The sequence below is a fragment of the Pinus tabuliformis genome, chromosome 8 (genome assembly GCF_031772625.1).
Source record: "Pinus tabuliformis cultivar Carrire ecotype Pingquan chromosome 8, CPIR1, whole genome shotgun sequence".
NCBI lineage: Eukaryota > Viridiplantae > Streptophyta > Pinopsida > Pinales > Pinaceae > Pinus > Pinus tabuliformis.
In genome coordinates this window covers 1,926,550,805-1,926,566,935 of record NC_142294.1, presented here as the reverse complement: position 1 = coordinate 1,926,566,935, position 16,131 = coordinate 1,926,550,805, and positions in this window count along the sequence as shown.

The following is a 16,131-nucleotide window of genomic DNA, read 5'->3' as shown; positions in this document are numbered from 1 at the left end:
CACCTTCTAGTTTTTCAAGATGTTTTTCCTTTTCATCAATTTGAAATTGCAAAGTATCAATGATCACATTCTTTTCTTCTATGCATCTCTTGAGTCTAGTAATTTCATTATAGAGATTATCCACATCTATAGCATCCTCATAATCATCATCTTCAAATGCCATTAACAGCTTATATTTATTACCTTGTTCATCTTCATCACTGTTTGATAAGCCATCACTATCTTCATGGGTGTAGTAGCTTTTCTTATTTGCACTTTGTTTCTTGTTCCATCTAGCAGGTTCTTTTCCTTTATCCTTATAAGGACATTTTGCAGCATAATGACCTACTCTTCCACAAGCAAAGCATTTGAAAGGTAGCTTACCTCTGAACCTTCCAGAACCCCTTTGAAGATTTCTGACAAAATTTGATTCTTCTTCCTCTTCTTCTGGAACATGGCTTGCTTCATAGTAATCTTCTTTTCCTGATGCCTTAAAAGCAGCTTCCCTTCTGTCTGATGGACCTCCCTTTCTCATTTCATAAGCAGTTAGAATTCCATGTAGCTGAGACATAGTGAGAACACGGAGATTTTCTTTTTCTTCTATTGCAGATACTTTAGATTCAAACTTGGGGGATAATGATCTTAGAATCTTTTGAACTACTATAGTCTCTTTTATTTCTTCACCCAAATTTTTCATACAATTAACAATCTCATCTACCCGAAGAAAATAATTAGCCACACTTTCATCATTATACATCTTGAGAGTCTCATATTGAATCCTGAGAGTTTGAAGTTTAGCTTGTTTTACCTGTTCATCTCCTTCATAGCTAGTGATCATTTTGTCCCATATCTCTTTTGCTGATTTGAAGTGCATGACCTTCATGAATTCTGTTTGGGATATACTTCCTAATAGAGTACTGACTGCTTTTGCATTTGTTTCATACTGCTTTTTCTCAGCTGGATCTGTAGGAGTAGCTGAAGGAAAAGCATAGCCTGTTTCTACAATGTTCCAAACTTCTGTACCAAGAGATTGAAGATATGCAGTAACTCTTACCTTCCAATAATTGAAATTTGTCCCATCAAAAATCGGTGGCCTGATTGATGCTTCTTTCTCGTAGTTGCTCATGATGAATGATCTTCCTTCAAGCGATCAAGCTTCTCTGAAGGACCTGCTCTGATACCAATTGTTGGAAATAATACTGAGAGGGGGGGTGAATCAGTATTATCTGATCAATCAAACTTTTTCAATGCTCAGAAACATATACGCTACTTCAGTTAAGTGAACCAGCGTGTACACGCTACTGTGACTAAATAAAACAACGTATAAGAAGAAAACTCATAATTTAGTTAGCTTATTCTTCAGTTAAGTGCATCAGGACATTATTCACCACATTAACAGTAAACAGGTGCAGTATAACAGAACAGATCAAAAGCCACACACATGAACACCAAGATATAAGGTGGAAACCCAATGTGGGTGAAAACCACCTGCTGCAAGTTGTCTCTATCTTTCTTTAATATGAAACTTCAGTTTACAATCTTTTGTACTGGTGCAGCCTTATACCAGTACGCAGGCTACAACCTGCAGAAGGCTACAACCTTCTCTCGTTCTCCAAACTTCCTTGGAAGGGAGCTCCAACCCCCTTTGCTCTTGTACTAGCCAAGATACTAGTACGTAGGTGCTGACCTACAATCTTCTTTCCTTCAGGTACCACCTTTCATACATTTTCAGACTGGATATTCCTGAAGCACAACATTACAATCTGAAGACCACAATTCATTCACCTTTCACAACAGATCATTGAAGCATAAAACAACCAAACTTTGAATCACTGAACCACTGAACCCTGTCAATCACCAGTTACCAGAACACAGAACTCTGCAATAACAGTCAGACCCAACTGTAAACCCAAAATCAAGCTTCAAAAGATATACGCTACTTCAATGAGCAAAAACCGCGTATACACGCGCTTTTACCGAAGCCAACCTGCGTACAGATCTAAAAATAAACTCTCTCAATTTGCAGCTGTACCAGACATCAGTTAGACCCAGAACATAACATTGCGACAGTATGCAGATCTAGAAATACGCATAATCAACCATATCATGATAGTGCATTTCAAACCATTAGATCCCGATCTATCCTTAGATCTAGTCTTCCATCAACCGATGTGATCTCTCCTTGGCTTAGATCAAGCAACCCAGAACCTGCATATCAGATCTCTTTCTTTTTCAGATATTCAAGCCTTTTCGAAAGATGATTTTGCCTAATGATCTTCTTCTCCTTATATAGCCTTAGGCCTTGCTCAATACCAAGAGCCAAAACCATAGAAATCCAAAACCATCAACTTCAAAACTAGAGATCTACACGACTGTCGAGGTACTTTGGTCCAAAGACATGGGTACAAGTACCGAGGACTAACTACCATGGACCAAAAGGAAACTTCCCGACATATACGCACTTTTCTGTTCATGCATCTGCGTGTATACGCGCCTTATTATGTAGCTCTCCTGCATATACGCGACTTAGTATGAATATCACCAGCGTGTATACGCAACTTGGACTTAATTAACCTGCGTATATGAGATTTCGCTTCATTCTGTAGACTGAACGGAGATCTGTCATCAAAGAGAGTTGCCATCAAGGACAACACCTGTATTATAGCGCCATTCCTGAGCCAAAAATGCCAACACGACTTTACTTATCAACCTGGGGTTCGTACAAACTTGGAGCTGACAGTGCTATATTCACAAGTAGAAGTGAAGGTCATGCCTGTTGCAACTATTTATAGGGTCAGAAGAAACTTTAATTCTTTGATGGAAGGAGAGCAAACCTTATTCTAAGAGAGAGCTACTTCTATCGCAGTAATGAAGAAAACAACATGAAAGGCTAAACTTGCATCATAACCTAAATTAATCAACCAAACACCTATGCTAAGAAGAATTGCTAATTTAACATTAACATAAGGTTAATTATCTATGTTTGCAGAAGCAAAAACATAAAAACTAGAGTAAGGAGTAACAAAGAAACTTAGGTGAAGTTGGGTTTCATGTGGAAAAGACGATCGAAGGTCGAAATTAGTGAAAGGAGGGCGTGAGGGAACAACATCGCATAAGAACCGTTGGATTAGTCGGGTGAAAGGTAATGAACTGTGGAGATTTAATTATGGAAGGTTACGTAGGCAGATGGGTGAATAGGGTTGCTAATGGGATAGATGGTTAAGATCTTATCGCGAAGGTTTTAAGTGAAGGGATGGATGAACAAGGGAGCAAGGCAGATGAACGGTAGAGATCATGTCGCAAGGGATTTAGGTGAGTGGATGGATGAATAGGGGAACAAAGGAGATGAGTGGATGAGATTTAATCACGCCGGTGAGGTCAAGAGATGGACAGGCGAGGCTAACAGGAGCGATGGATGGCTACGATCTTATCGCGCAAGTGAAGGTCAGAGATGGATGGCAGAGATCACATCACAGGGAAAAGAAACGTGCGGAAATGAGGGAGCAGGTTTCTAAGGCAGTAAGTAGTTTTCAGAATTTTCACGGATTAGCCTTACTGCGCAACACATAGCACGAGAAAACCACTTTTCATGCGTGCTCTCGGGTGGATAACTTTCGTGCATTAATCCACGTGATATTGCGCGATAGTCGTTGGATCAGTTGAGGCTAATCAACAATGGAGATCAGCCAAGCTAGTTGGTGATTGGGTGAAGCGACAACCGTCGGATCAGGCAAGGCAGGTCGATGGTGGGGACTTAAAGCTCCTAAAGTGAATGGCAGACTCCACGGGAGGTAGCAGTTGAAGAAAAAAGTGAATCAAACGATGATTGTGAAGGTTTGTTGGTGATTGGATGGTGAGGAAGTGATGGAGGGAGAATGTGTTGGAGGTGATTTCAAAGGAAAATAATAGAGAAAACCGGTGAGGGTATACAGCTAACAACATTCAAACGACGAACTCCATAGCCTATGCAAGAACCAAAAACTATGTTTTTGGGGTTGTTGGCAGGCCTCTGCCTCGAGTCATGGTCCTAGAGGGAGGAGATGAGGCCGAGACACCTACGCACAACCTGATAGTAATCTTTTCCTCTAATCTGACCTGTGAATTAAAAACACAAAATGAAAGTAACCTACAACAGATGCAAATACTGAAATAGATGAAAACAAACAAGAAGCTATTCAAATAAATGCATAGAACTAGAAAGTTGCTTAACCAAACAAATCAGAACCAGAAACTTCTTGAGCAAATGCATCAGTAAACCACGAAACTACTTAATAAATAAATAGAATAGAATTCTATGCTAGAATAACAGTACAGTAAAGAGGAGTTGTGGCTGATTGGGTCGGACCCTAACCCAAGAGCTTCAGCCCTCGAAGTTTAACTCAAAGATGGCTTAAACATAACTCATATTTATTATAGAAACCATGGATTATAGAGCAAATTCACAAGTCTTTGCAGTTCAGAAAATAAAACAAAGTTTTACAAATGAAGTCCGAATCCTAGTGAGGTCCTAAGCCTCTCTATTTATACATATAAAGTCTCCAACAACTTCCTCTCAAATTAGGATGGTTTGGCTCTCAACTCAAAATAAACTGTTTTCTATCCTTTTCACTTGCTTGGCTGTCTTTTAGTCCTCATGATGTGGCTGTTTGCACTCCAAGCCGGTGGAGGAATATTCGAATGGAGGGGTAGTAGATGAGGAGGATTAACCTCCTATAATTCCTCTACCTTGTCCCATTCGAGTCTTGACCAAGGTCTTTGCTATAGTTCTTTGATTTTATCCTTTATACCTACATTTCTCCTTCCTTTTATCCTTTATTCCTGCATTATATGAACATTAGACCACAAAGCCAAATATCCAACTCTAACTCATTTCATAAACAAAAGATAATCAAAAGTATGCAATAAGTTGTGAGAATAGTTGGTTTGACTAAGCTAGGAGGTGAATTAAGGCCAATTAAGGCCCGTATAATTACTCAATAATGAGGCTCATCAATAGTCTCAAGTGTTTATGCTTCAGCAAGTATCACCTTCCTCATCTCTACCAATGCGGAAGCTACCCTCTGTTGCTAAATTTGTTCTACCTCTTGCCTGGCAACCTGCAATTTCTTTGAAATGTTTTCATTCTTAGCCAATAGGAACTTAATATTTGAGCTTTTTGCTTCTGCATAGGCTAAGGTAGCATCAACAAGGGAAGTTGGATGCTTTCTGATGTCTGGCACTATCACCCTTTCCTTAATGAGCGCAGGTGATGCATGATTATCCAGAAAGTTCTTCCTCTACACCTGTATAATCTTCTTCTTCAACTCATCAAATGATAGATTTTACACATCCATAACCAGATCATCATCAAGGAGAACAACTTCCCCTTGCTCGCTTGGGACTAGTTCTGACACTGGAGGTGGTGGAGACTCAAAGGTGACCTCTAGTGCTCCCAGTGTAAGGTTAGTGTCTTCGTTCTATGGCTCCTATTCCAACTCCATGTCTGTCACTTCAATCAATTGGTCAATCTGCTTAGAAAGCTCCTGATCTGGCATTTTTTTCACCCTCTTCTTCAGATGAGAGCTATCCTAACTCCTAAATCTATATGGGTGTTGTTTTCTCTCTCATCGTGCCTTACCTTTCTTCTTCCTCCTATTTTTGCTTCTCTTCTCTTTCTCTCCTCCTCAGCTCCTACTCTTCCTTTAACTTCTTTTCTGTCTCCTACAACTTTAGTTTCACTTCCCACAACCTTTTCTTTTATCTCTTCATTTTGTTCTCTTTATTCGATGCTCCCTCTTTGCCTCCACTACCAAAGCCTCTTTCTCAATGATAGAATCTTCCCTCATCTTGCATCTTTGCTCTTCCTTTGGATTCTTGGTAATCTTCCTCTTGCCTTTGTCTTGCACTAGATTGTGGCTTATTATTATTTTTGTTGTTGCTTCATGTCCTGCTGTTGTTTGTAGAGCAGCCTTACAAGTTGTTTCTATACTAATTGGCTCATGGAGTTTGGAGGCATTGTAGAAGTACCTCCAAGGATCCTCCTCGTGCCAATGAAATGTCTCGTGGATTCATGGAAAGTACACTCTCACATAGTGGTCCTTGTAAATAATGTGAGGATCATACAGATTAGAGTCTTTGGTCACAAAATTGAATCATAGTATCTCCTTAGCTTCGGCATATGCACCCTTCAAGCCCTTAATTTGGTACAATCTGATCCGCAAAGGAATAGCGGGTCATGGTGCCTTCTTCTTCCTATGAATTGTTACTAACAACCTTGTGGAGAGGTGATATGTTAGGTCCCTATACTACTAGTGTAACCCCTTATTGTTATTAGTACAACCCCCTTATTGTGCCCATGTAGTCCCCATATTGTTATTATTGTGCCCCATAGAAGCCCACTATTGTTATTATTGTGCCCTTACATTATTATTGTTATGTCTGCTCTGATTATATTATGACCCATTAGACTCCTATATATAGAAAGGAGGTCTTGTCATTTGTATCATCTAAGAATTGTTCATTTGTGTAATGTAAAAGAGGTTTCCCCCTTGAAGAGGCTTATTTATAAGGCATTGATCTATCTTTTCTATCTTTTTCTGAGCTGGTTTCATAACATTTGGTATCAGAGCTTTGGATTCTAGGGTTTCGCTGCTCCAAATAGGTCATTGTGTCATTTTCGCTATAAATTTTTTTCTACGACGTCTCAGAAGAGAAAAAAAAAAAAACCTCATTTGAGAAGAACTCGCACTGAACCGCTGGTCAGAATTTCAAAGCTTGTCTCGCTATATTTTCGGAGATATGATCTGAGGAATTTAGGGTTTTTGCAAGCTCCAGAATTTCAACTAAAATAGGCCATCGTGGGAATTTCGATATAACTCTTTCGCCACAAAGTTTCAGAAGCTAAAACAAAAACACATTTGAGAAGAGAGCAGTCTGAACCTTGGCTCCAAATTTCAGATCTTGTCTCGCTATAGTATCAGAGATATATTCTGAGGAAGTTAGGGTTTGTGCAGACCCCCGAATTACATTCCGAACAAGTCACCTTGGGAAAATCGTCATAAATGTCTCTCTGAGCATCATATTAAAATTTCGTAAGAAGTTCTAAAAAGAGGACAAACTGTAGTTTCTTGTGTAGATTTTTAAGATCCAGAGGTCAAAACAGTACACATGACACTTCATACAAGTACGCTATTTTGAAAAGGTATATAATTAGGTCATCTTGGGAGATTGTGCATAACTCTTTCTTGGAGAATCCAATTTTGATCAAACTGGTGGCATTGGAAAGAGGACATAGAGGGCTACTGCAGATCACGATTTCAAAACTGGAAGATCCAAAATTACAGTGTTATAGTCATTTCAAGATCGAGCTCCTAAAATCGAGAAAAAGTCAGATGAGGAAGTTTGATGGCAAGGATCCGGTAAATTGGATACTACAGATGGAAAAATATTTTGATCTACATGGTGTACCACTATTACAAAAGGTATGTATTGCATCTAATTATTTATAACTGAATCATTTTTTATGGTATAAATGGCTTTGTTCTCATAAACCACTTGTCGCGTGGTCAATTTTCATGGAGGAAATGATAGCACATTATGAGGATACGAAGAGAAACACCTTCTTTAGCTAATTGATAAATCTCAAACAAAAGTGTTCAATGGGAGAGAACATTGAGGACTTTCAAAATTTAATATAAGGGTAAATGATATTCCATAGAAGAAAAGGATTGATGTCTTCATAGGTACTTTAAAGGATAACATTCAACATGAGGTTTGTCTTTGGGAACTTGATTCATTGGGGAAGGCATTCAGGTGGGCAAGAAAAATTGAAAGTGAAATTATGGAAACAAAGAATCCAACCACTCACGACTATAATTATGAAAGTGTTTCTTCTCCTAGCCTTCCACAACCTACAAGGTTTACACCACAACAATTGGAAGAAAAAAGAGAAAAAGGGCTTTGTTACAATTGTGATAGAAAATGTACTAAAGGGCATAAGTATGCTGAGAAGAAATTATTTTACATAGAGTATGAAGAGGAGGAATAAAAGGATCAAGAAACATTAAAAGAAGAGGATATATGCCAGGACCAAACCCCAAAGAAAGAAGAAATGAATCAGACCATATCTTGTAAAGCATTGGCAAGAATTACCACTCCTCAAACTCTCAAGATAGAAGGACATATCAAGAAAAAAAAGGTTCAAGAAGTGAAAGATCACATCAAGAAAGAAGAAATGAATCCAACCATATCTTGTAATGCATTGGCTAGAATTACCACTCCTCAAACTATCAAGATAGAAGGACATATCAAGAAGAAAAATATTCAAGAAGTGAAAGATCACATCAAGCATCAAGAAATGAATCTAACCATATCTTGTAAAGCATTGGAAGAAATTACCACTCCTCAAACTCTTAAGATAGAAGGACATATCAAGAAGAAAAAGGTTCAAGCAGTGAAAGATCACATCAAGCATCAACAACAAGTTCTCCAACTTTTAAAGGATAACGCCACTTTGGTGCAGAATCGAATGAAACAACAAGTAGATCAACATCGCAGTGAAAAAGGTTTTGATGTAGGTGATTGGGTATTTTTATAGTTACATCTCAAGCAAGCTATTTATGAGAAGGAAATGTTGGCAATACTACATGCACTTAAGAAATGGCGACCTTACCCAATGGGAAGACACTTCAAGGTAAAAATGGATCATGATAGTCTTAAATACTTTTTAGAACAAATATTATCTTTAGAAGAACAGAAAAAATGGGTCACAAATATGTTGGGTTATGACTTTGACATCAACTATAGAAAAGGGAAGAAAATTTTTGTTGCAGATGCACTCTCAAGAAAGAATGAGGATGTGGAAGCATTGTTTTGTGCTATTTCTATTATCCTACCACATTGGATAAACAAAGAAAGGGATGAATGGAAGAAGGATGAAGAAGTGTGTCCACTCATTCAAAAGTTGTAGAAGATCCTAGTTCAAACAATATTGGCAAACCTTGACGAGGAAGGAAAAATAATATTGGAACCTGGACCAGTCACAGAAACAATAACCTGATAGCTACGAAATCGATCAATCTCAGAGTATCTCATCAAGTGGAAGAAATTACCCACTGAAGATTCCACATGGGAGGAAAATAATTTTATACAGAAGCATCAAGAACTACTCAAGCGTTGAGGAAAACACTTTTTGAAGGAGAGGGGCATGTTAGGTCCCTATACTACTAGTGTAACCCCTTATTGTTATTAGTACAACCCCTTTATTATGCCCATGTAGTCCCCATATTGTTATTATTGTGCCCCATAGAAGCCCACTATTGTTATTATTGTGCCCTTGCATTATTATTGTTATGTCGGCTGTGATTATATTATGGCCCATTAGACTCCTATATATAGAAAGGGGGTCTTGTCATTTGTATCATCCAAGAATTGTTCATTTGTGTAATGTAAATGAGGTTGCCCCCTCAAAGAGGCTTATTTCTAAGGCGTTGATCTATATTTTCTATCTTTTTGTGTGCTGGTTTCATAACAAGATATGAGACCACTTGCATGGCCAAATTTTCAGTGGCATACCTTTGTAGAGCATGCAGAGGCTTCTCTCCACTATACACTCTGATGAAGGTTCCACCTGGTGAGGCATACAAATCTACGATGTTCACTATCACCTCCATTTCTTCTTGGGAGATGCAAGGTGGATCCTTCTCAAAGATTAGCTCGTATAATGGGATGATGAAATGGTCACTTGGCTTTGCCATTACTCCTCGATAGCTGCAGTCAGAAAGAAACTTGCAATAAATATTAATTATAGTCTCCTTAGGTTTCCATGTCCAGATCATTCCAGGAAACTTTTGCTGGGCACATATTGCATCAAGTAATTATGTGGACATGTAGAATCTTGCTTGCTCATTCTTAGGAAAATTTTGGGTGTTAGTCACATGGATCTTCAACTGATGAGCCAACAAGTCCGACTAGTTGAATGGCTTCCCATATATCACCAACTGGTCCACCATGACTACCCAACCTTCAGGAAAGGTTTATATGTTCTCTTGACAGTATGTTCTACATTCAAAGATGATCAAGAACTGATAAGCCTTCCTAAGAGACTTTGTCTTGTAAACATTATTGGGTGTTTGTCTGAACTTTGATGGCTCTTTCACCCAACATTTTGATGATATCTCTAGTATTCCCAAAGCTATTGGTTGCATAGAAAAGTGTTTCCATGCGCTTTAGCCATTGAGGTAAATGATACATCTACTGAAATTTTGTTCCCTAAAGGTGCCAAGCTCTATCTTGTTGGCCCTTTTCAATGTCATAGTCGTTGGATCTCTGTGTGAGACAATCTAGATAATGATGTCCACACATGGGGAAGATGGGGTACCTGCATGCAACCTTGTATAATCGTGATCGGTCGATGCTAAGGTAAACATGTTGTTCCTCTAATTCTTCCTTGAAGTCCTCTGCAAAAGTGTCCTTGATTTTTTGCTGTGTTAATTTACCATTTTCAATAAATAGTTGAGTGTCTGCATAAACTGGTAGATTAACTCACATCGGCTCAACTGCTTCCCCAGTACTAGTCTTGATGGTTTCCTTTGATACATCTCTCTTGGAGGCCATGTTAATTGTAACTGCTAGAGAGATGATCAACAACTGTTGTACCTAGAGATAGAGAGGACACTCATGGCAGGAAAATGTTAGCTTAAAACCAAAAGAAACTTCAAGACAAGACCAAGCACCAAACCAAGCTAATGATGGGACAGATTGCACAATTCTGGTACACAGAGGTCACTAGTTTCTTGCTGGAACTGCACATTATGCAGTCCCATTAGTCAGTGGGAAGGCTTGCTGACTAGAACTGCGCAATTTGTAGTTCAGTCTAGGAAAAGGTCAAGAGAGACTGCACATTACGCAGTCTCAGTAGCCAAGATGGGATGCTAGCTCCTAGAACTACATAATGTACAGTTGGAGCTAGGCTAGGCCAGCCTCTGCGCAATTCCAAAAGCTAAGGTAGAGGCTTAGAGCTCCTAGAATGCGTAGTGCATGCAAGGGAAGGCTAGATCTGGGCAAGGGAAGCCCATACCTGCACAAGTGGTGTGTGAAATCTATAAAATTTGAAGGATGGCATGATGCTGAGTGAAAATATGATTATTTGATGATGCATGCAAGTGAAACAAGTGTAGGAATCAATCAAACCAAAGGAAAACGAAGCATGTGAAGGGAGTCACCGCCATTAGTGTGAAAACTGGGTAATGCATGCAACACTTGGGAAAGTCAATGAAAATCTTGGAACAACACTTCTACAAGCTAAAACAAGTTAAAACACCAGCATTCTTTCAACAAAACAAGTGAAACAAGACTCTTACAAGCTAAACAATAAAAAAGAGACAAAAAAGTGGAAAAAGACTAGAAAAGAAAAACTCACCTGGAAAAGAGACAATGATCGCATCAAAGGTTCCTTGATCTCCTCGAGAATGCGAGAGATCCAAGATCAAATGTGAAAATGAGATCTAGTAGTGTCAATTAAATAGTGTGGTCAATTTAGGGTTTGTGGCACGAAGGCCAAAAATAAAGGAAATAGCGACACTCGGAAACGGTTTCCAAAATAAATCAAGTGCCTCCTTCAGGTTATTAAAAATAGATCCCCATTTTTTAGGGATACTTTTTTTTATTTTTTCTTTTTTATTTTTTGGAAAAATCTTCCATGCATTTCTCAGAGAGATTGCATAGTCCTGGGATGAACAATTCAACTCTCTGGTTCATGCACTGAGCAACTTCTCAACATAAAAGCTTCTGTGCAATTTATGGGTCGAGTGGCTGTCGGATTCCTCTCATGCTTTGCACAATTTCCTTGCTCAAGGCTAGATATCATCTAGTGTTGCACAATTCTTGAGCTCAAGGCTCACTGTCAGCTTGGAATGCACAATTCCCAAAAGCAAGGCTAGTTGCCCTCAAGGATTGTGTCGTTCTCTAAGGCAAGCACAGAACTTAATGAAAACCATGTTGAGAGATCGACTTGTGGGTTTGATAGTAAATCGAGTAAGAAAACAAAAGCCAAGATGTAAAGGATGAGGCTCAATCAAAGCATTAGTACCTAGATTAGTGCAAGATGAGTTGTTGTGGTTTAGAAGGGAGGCTCCAATATGAAGCATGGGAAAAAAATTGGAGGGTGGTTGTAGCCGCTACAACACTATGATAGTCGAGAAACTAAACAACACTTCTGGAAGAGTTAGACTCACTTGGCATGAGACAAGGTCCATACAGAGAGTTGGAGTTCTACCAATGTGTCGCCAATGTTGTAGTAGCTACAACCACCCTCCAAAATTTTTCCTATGCCTCAATTTTGGAGCCTTCCTTCTTAACCACAACAACTCATCTCCCACTAATCCAAGTATTCGTGCTTCGACTGAGACTTATCCTTTCAGTTTTTCTTGTGTTCACTTACTTAGTTGATTTTCTAACTGACAAGTCGATCTCCTGAATTAGTCCCATAGCAGTTATGGGATTGCTCCCAGAAACTGTGCAATTCTTGAGGGAAACTAGCCTTGCTGTTGGGAATTGCACAGTATTGACTTTCAATGAGACTATAGCTCAAAAAATGTGCATTCATGAGGAGGCAGCCCAACACTGAGCCTAGAAATTTTGCAACCCCCACTAAGCTCAAAAACTGTGCAGTGCATTGAGCTGGAAAGTTGCCCAGTTCCCAGAACTGCGTTGTCTTTCCCAATAATGTGCATGGCAAGTTTTGCTAGAAAAAAAAGGGATAGAGTTTTAGCATCTCAAAGTAGGCACTTGCACTATTTTAGAAACTTCCACCAAGTGTCGCTCTTTCCTTGATTTTAGGCATCCACATCATAAAACATAATTTTCCCAAATATGTTTAATTGATGTTGGTAGAGCTCATTTTCACATTGAATCTTGAAGCTCTAGCATTCTTGAGGAGATCAAGGAGCCGTTGGTGCAATCGTCATCACTTTTCCGGGTGAGTTTCGATTTTTCCATCTTTTGCCGCTTTTTCTGTCACTTTTTGTTGTTTGGCTTGTGTGAGTGTTGTCTCACCTGTTTCTCTTCTTAGTTGTTATCATTTTAACTTTTTTTAACTTCTATAAGTGTTGTTTCAAGTTATAGATTTCCTTTCCCAAGTGTCGCATGATTTTTCCGATTTTTGCACCAATGGTCGTCGTTGTGGAAACTCTCCTCACATTCTTCATTTTTCCTCCTATTTAATCAATTGTTACACTTGATTCACATGCATGCATATACACTTAGTCAAATATGCACTCATCTTCACACTTCCCTTGGGCAGATCTGGACTTCCGTTGACCAACTGTCACTTTGCACAGCTTGCACTACATAATCTAGAGGCTCAAGCCACAAGCTTGGCCTCTGGAATTGTGCAGAGCATAGCCTGAGCTGAATCCAACTATGCAATGCCCAGTTCTAGGAGGTAACCTCCTAGCTTGGCCACTAAGACTACATAATGTGCAGTCTCTCCCAAGACTTGGCACATGCTGAACTGCACATTGTGCAGTTCTAGTCATCAAGCTTCCACCTTGGCTGCTAGGACTGTGCAATGAACATTTCCCATAGTCATCTAGTCACCCCTATCAATAAATTTTGTGTGATCCCTCACATCAAATTCCTGACTTGTTGCTTGAACTTGCCTTGAAGTTGTTTTGGTTTTAAATTGACATTTTCTCTCCATGAGAGTGCTCTTTGTCCCAGAGGTACAACAATTGTTGAGCATCTCTTTGGAAATCACAGTTAACATGGAATCCAAGAGAGGAAATCAAAGGAAACCACCAAGAGAAGTACTAGGGAAGCATTTGAGGAGACATCAGTTGATTTACTAGTGTATGCAGATACTCAGGTGTTTATTGAGAAGGGAACAAAACTGACATGGAAATAGATCAAAGATACTTTTGTAAAAGACTTTGTGGAAGATTTTGAGAACCGAAAGTTCTATCTTACATCTATCCATCACGACTATACAAGGTTGCATGCAGGTACCCTACCTTCCCGTGTGCAAACATCATCAACTAGATTGTCTGACATACAAATGAACAGGCTATGACATTGAGTAGTGTTAGTGAGCAGACGCTTGCCACCTCCAGGGCAGAAGACTTTCAATAGATGTATCATTTTCTTGAGTTAGTGAAGCACATGGACTCACTCTTTTATGCCACCCATAGATATGTAAACACAAGAGACCTTGTCAAGTGATGGGTGAAAGAGTCATAGAAGTTTAGACAGACACCCACCCATGTTTAAAAGAAAAATTCACTCGGGAAGGCTTACCAATTCTTAATCATCTTTGCTTGCAGAATATATGGTCAAGAGAGCACAGAAACCTTCCTTGAAGGGTGGACAATCTTACTAGACTAGTTGGTGAATGATGGGAGGCGATTCAACTAGTCGAATCTGTTGGCTCAACAGTTTATGTCCCATGTGGCTAAGGCTTCAAATCTTCCCAAGAATGAGAAAGAAGGGTTATGTATGTCCGCATACTTACTGGATGCAATCTGAGCATGAAATTGACATGGACACCATGGGATACTATCATGAACATCTGTTGCAAGTTGCTTTTAGACTGAATTTATCGAGGAGTAATGGCAAGGCTAACTGACCACTTTACCATCCCACTATAAAATCTTATATTTGAGCAAGATCCACCTTGCATGTCTTGAGAAGAAATGGAGGTGATAGTAGACATTTCATATTGGTATGCCTCACCAGGTGGCACCTTCATCAGAGTGTTTGGAGGAGAGAATCCTATGCATGTCTTACCATGCTTTTCCACTGACAAACTGATCATGCAAGAATTATCATACCACCTCGTTATAGGGTTGTCAACAAGACTGCATAGGAAGAAGAAAGCTCCATGGACCACTCTTTCTTTGCATATTGGATTATACAAGATTAAGAAATTGATTGTTGCAGATGATGAGGCTAAGGAGATAGTGAAATTCGAGTTTGACACCAAGGACTTTAATCCATATGATCCCCACAACATTTGCAAGGACCACTATACGAGAGTATACTTTCCATGGATCAATGGGGTATTTCATTGGCCAAAGGAGGATCCGTGGAGGTACTACTACAATGCCTCTAGACTCAATGAGATGGTCAGTATAGCAAGGACTTGGGAGGCTACTCCATGGACAATAGTAGTTCTAGAAGAAAGAACAACAATAGTAGAAGGCAACAATCCAATGCATAGCAAGGGAAAGAGGAATACTGCTGACAATCTAGAGGGAGAGAAATTATGCAAAATCATGGGAGGTCCTATTATTGTGAAGGAAACTTTGGCAGTGGAAGAAAAGAGGGAGCAATGGATGAAGAGAGTAGAGAGGAGGAAGAGAGAAAAGTAGAGATTGCAGGAAGCAGAACTCAAGCTGAAAGAGACAGAGAAGAAGTTGATGGAAGAATAGGAGTTGAGGAGAAGAGAATGAAAATAGAAGCAGAAGAAGGAAGAATAACAAAGGAAAATCTAAGATGATAGAGGAAACAACACTGACATAAGTTGAAGAGCCAGAACATCCAACAACTAAGGAGGAAGGTGAAAAGATGTAGGATCGGGAACTTGCTTAGCAGATTGAGCAATTGATCGAAGTGACATACATGGAGTTGGAACAGGATCCACAAAATGAAGATGTTTACCTAATGTTGAGAGCAGCACAGGTCATCCCTCGGTACTTACCACCTCCATTAGTAGAGCTAACCCTAAGAGATCAAGTAGATGTTTTTATCCTTGATGATGATCCAATAATGGATGTCTACAATCTATCATTTGACGAGTTCCAGAAGAGGATTATACAAATGCAAATGAAGCAATTTCTGGATGTTCACGCATAACCTACATTCATCAAGGAAAGGGTGATAGTGTTGGACACCATGAAGCATCCTGTTAGCACTCCGTAATCTCCCAGGGCCGTGGAGAGAAACCTAGAGGTAACCACAAAACCACTTACAAAGCTAGTATCTAGCCCTTCTAGCTTCAGAGAGGGATCTCTCTTTTTTATTTAGATTTCTATTTAAGATATCATGCTAGTTATTGAGTTCCAACGTTGGTTTTTCAAAGATTTTCTTGAAAATTTTAGGGAAATACCTTTGGGGATGGAGTCATGAGTCTTTGGATGATCAAACACAAAAATAGCAGAGTAGTTGCAACAAGACAGG